Raw genomic sequence first — 4,912 nt, 5'->3', positions numbered from 1 at the left:
AATGACGTTATTTATGGAACCTATTTTTGAATTAGTTTAGAGTATGTGTTTTTCATATTATCAATACAATACAGCATATTAACTAATAACTTTTTTTTTCTTAAATTAGAAGCTTAGTGAAGCAAATATGGCTTACCTTCTATGGTCTGATGATGCTTGGTTCCAGGCCTGGAGAGGAGGAAAGAGAAGTTAACTCAAAGTTCCTATAAACATGAATTGCTTATTTTATTTTTTGCTTTTCCCTTTTTAAGAGAAATGACATCTTATGGATTATTAGCTTAGTTAGGATATTATGCGTTTTATATCCTGTCGTCAGTAAGCAGCCTGACATTTGGAACAAATGGCTTCCCTGACTTCAGCTCCACGGTGACGAGCAGAGCGCAGTTGCGTCACATTAAATAAGTTTTGCGTATTAACACTAACACCTCCGTAACTGTACGTTAAGCTTACCCATTAAAAACGACCTGTCCAGTAGTTCCTGTTATAAAGTCTGGCCACCACTSCAGCGCATTAGCTGCTCCCACACTTTGACCCAGTCTAGCTTCCGACCGGAACWCGCCAGCAGTCCTCGGTCCACATTTCATATTKTTCACTACMTACAAGGCTTCTAGCTAYTTAAGTTCTTTAGGGTCAAATTAAAAGTATACACCCAAAATAAACGTTCACTAACTAACAGAGCAGTTAAGTTCAAAAATGCTCCGCCGAATAGCGCGGCTAATTACAACTAGCAAATGTGTTCAAAGCAAATAACTGATGATACTTCGACGTTAAACACAGTTAACTGTTTCAAATTAAAGGTAGAAAAAGTCATGAATATTTTTACACCGTTTAAATAATATTTTGTCATGGTGTGTAGAATACTTACTGTTTTATTACAATCCGATGAACAGTCAACGGTCAGAAGAAATGGCGGCTGCRCACACGGTCGKTAAAGTGGATCTGTCTCGGGCAAAGCTTACGTAATGACGTCAGACGTAAAACTGCATTCAACTTAATTGGTTCACTTCAACTCAAAGTTAAACGTTTGTTTTAGATGAAATGTGTGACTTTTAAGTTAATTGAACTCATGAAAGTAAGTTGACACAACTAAAGCAGAACAATTAAGTCAGGTTAAAGTAAAAAAGACCATAACATTAACTACAGCCCAAATACACTTTTTAGATTGCTGATGTTTGACTGGAAAAAGTACACAAAAGTAGTTACAAATGGTATTTTCTAGACAAAATGCTTGTTTTTAAAGAGTTGTCTGGAAGCTGAGCAAGAGGATTTTATGTTTTGGGGTCAAATAAGTTTACAGACATCAGATTTTACGTTGAATTAAACGTTGAACTTAATTACAGAGGTCGGGTGTGAAAGTCTGTCTTCTTGTCGAATCGTGTGCTGATTCACAAACAGATGCAGCAGTTCTTAGATTAATAATGTGACAAAGTTACATGGAAACAGGATCCAAGGTTTTTAATTAGAATATGGTTTAAAGCACACGTGTCAAACTAAAGGTCCGTGGGTCAAATCCGGCCCGCCGTAGCTTTTTATGTGGCCCTCTAGATTCTCAATGTGCTTAAATTCAAATGAATGCAGGTTTTATCCGTTTGCTGGCAAATTATATCAATCAGTCCCTCAAGTGTCTTGAGAATTATAGCGGAAATTCACACAAATCAACAAATCCCTGCACTTTTTTTTTTTTGCACTAATAATTGTGAGTTTATTGCAGATTTTTCTCATAAATTGTCAAAAACTTTCTTACTTGTTCTAAACAGCTGCCTCAGTCTTACATGATGTCAGATTATAATCCATGATCGAGTCATAAAAAGTCACATTTACCATCATAAATAAGTGCAAATGTCACAAATATTTCCAAATTAGTACCACACTTTGATTTGTATTGCAAAAAATAATTTTAAAAAAAATCACAAAATCTTGGAGGGACTGAAAATGTTCAATATTATTTAATTGTAAAAATTCATTGATATTTTAACAGTTGGTGAACAAGTTTTATCGATACATTCTGGCTCAACCGGCCCTTTAAGAGCATTCTTGATTTTCATTGAGTTTGACACCCTTAATCATTTGAAAACCTTAAAAAACATTTTATCAAGAGTATTTAATGAATAGAGTAGATTCTGACTCTTGTTTTCTCAAATCAAAGTTTGTATTGATCACTCTGAAAGGTTGAGACGTGCCAAAAATTTAACTTTTGCTGTGAATTTCAGGTGGGATTTTCTCCTTTATGTGCTCAGGGTGAAAACTGCAGCTCACTCTGCTTTTAATCTCTTTACAGTCTAACAAAGTATGCTATTAATTAACTTGCCAATTAACTGTAAGTCTGACCCTTACAGCAGGAAGTTAATATCAACCTGCACGTTTCAGCTTTGCACTTCATTTAAAAGTAAGGAGAAGTGATTTCAACCCTTTGTTGCTTCATCGTCCCAGAAATCTCACTTTCTTGAAGATGAATTTTTGGGGATGTCAGTCAAACTCTGGCTTGAGCCGCTGACCTTTCCCACTCAGCCTCCTGATGATGGGCTTGATATGTGAAGGTTGGAGCCACTCAGGCAGTTCATCGCTCATATCTTCCAGCCAGAGAACGGCAACAAATCTTTACTTGTCACCAGCCTCTTGGCAGAACTGCACACTGAAGCAGCGAGGAGTGTTTGCAGATGGATAAGTGGCTCTTTGTGATTCTTTCTGCACACAGTATTTCATGCATTCACTTGTGCAGTTTTTTCCCCTTCTTTTCTTGTTACAAATATTTAATCCTGACCTCAGCATCAACTTTTAAGTAAGTGCATTTCCTCTGAAGTTTGATGGCTGGAGGTCAATTAAACAGAGCGTTGTCAGAATTGATTAGGTTAAATCCTTTCAGCTTTCAGACTTCCTGCCAAATGAGCTGAGATTTATAGCAACTTACATCTTAAATCAAACTATCTTTCAACAAGTGTTTTCCCCCCTTAGCAATTTCTGCACTGCAAAAACACAAAATATTACCAAGTATTTCTGCTCTAGTTTTTAGTGCAAATGTCTTAGTATGTTTGAAATAAGACAAAACTAATGTACAAGTAGCTTCATCAAGATATAGGAGCTTGTTTTGAGTGAATAATTCCAGATTATTTCACTTGTGAAATTGAGAAAATGTTACAAGTGAAATAATCTGCCAATAAAGCTAAAACCTTTTCATCAATATTAACGGCCAGTTGACTTAAAACAAGCTGAAAATGTACTTTTAAGTTAGTTTTGTCTTATTTCAAGTAAATTATTTGCACTAGAGACTAAACTAAAAATACTTGGTAAGATTTTGCGCTTTTGTTTTGTTCCAATTTTCTTTCTAATCACACTTAAAGTTTCAGACCAAGATAAGCTGAATAAAAACAAAGCAGAGGTTTTCCATTGATGATTTCATTTCAGAATGTAGAAAAAGAGACATAAAGCAGCCTAAGCCCAGGAGAAAAAGTAAATGTCTCCCTTGTTACACCATAAATTATTTGTGATGAAAAATAGATGAGTTGAATTTCACAGCCACACCCATAATTTCTCCAACCTGAAGAATCAAGCAGCCAATTACACAGAACCCGTCTGATACGGTTAAGTGGGCTAAAAGATCTTAAAAGGGAACACGTTATTCCCAAACTTAAACAAACTGGAGAGCAGAGGATAAACAGATTTACTGACATCTGTCTGGAAAGAGTTGCAGAACCTTTATTGAGACTTTGACTACAGTGAACCGCAGTGAGAGACGTCATCTGCAAATGGAGAAAACGTGAAGCAGCGGCGAACCCTCCTGCTGAGCAGCTGAACGATATTCTGCAGCGCTCCAGGTTCAGGAGTGACCTAGTCAAAGTCCAGTGATGGGACTCTGAGATTCAGCTTATAATGTTGCGGCAAAGAGCTGTTGCCTTGCAGCAAGAAGGTTCTGGGTTTGATTCCCGGCCCCGGTCTTTCTGCATGGAGTTTGCATGTTCTCCCTGTGCATGGTGGGTTTTCTCCGGGTACTCCGGTTTCCTCCCACAGTCCAAAAACATGACTGTCAGGTTAACTGGCCTCTCCAAATTTCCTGTTTGTTTGTCCTGAGTGTCTCTGTGTTGCCCTGTAACAGACTGGCGACCTGTCCAGGTGACCCCACCTCTCACCGGGAACGTTACCTGGAGAGGCACCAGCAACCCTCCTGACCCCACTGAGGGACAAGGGTGTAAGAAAATGGATGGATGGATGGATGGATGGATGGATGGATGGATGGATGGATGGATGGATGGATGGATGGATGGATGAATGGATGTTGCAGCAGACATGACCTCAAATTGCCTGTTATTGTATTCATGCATGTCTCTAAGTTACACAAGTATTTTTGGTTTAGTTTTTAGTGCAAATATCTTACAAAATAAGACAAAAAATAACTTATAGGTAACCTTTAAACAGGAGTTTGATTTAAGTCAATAATTATTTAATATTGATGGAAAAGTACTAGTTTATATTCTATTACAAATGGTTGAAAACGTGTTTTTGGAAAAGGTGACATAACCAGTTATTATGCTTAGTAGGGAAACTTTTCCACAGGTTGGATTAGATTTTTTTTTTCTTATTTTAATAATTTTGACATTTGAAAACAACAGTTTATGTGTATTTTGTCTTTGTGAGAAAACAAAAACCCTAGAAGAAAACTGTAAGTAAATATTTCAGCAAGCAGCGATGAGCAGAAAACTTCAAATTAAACAGAAAAAAACCTTTTTTTATTACAAATCAAAGGCTCCTTTTGCACCACAGAAAGACAAACATCACACTCACTGCGTCTTGTGATTCCTGAGATTCTGTAAAGAGGCAGAAGCAGTTCTGATTTCCAGTGTGACTCGGATTCAATGCTCCAATTAACATCACCATGGAAACCTGGGATCAAAGCTGATAGGCAGCTGATAATCAATAT

Source organism: Poecilia reticulata, linkage group LG4, assembly GCF_000633615.1.
Source record: "Poecilia reticulata strain Guanapo linkage group LG4, Guppy_female_1.0+MT, whole genome shotgun sequence".
Classification (NCBI taxonomy): domain Eukaryota; kingdom Metazoa; phylum Chordata; class Actinopteri; order Cyprinodontiformes; family Poeciliidae; genus Poecilia; species Poecilia reticulata.
This window is presented reverse-complemented; position numbering follows the sequence as displayed.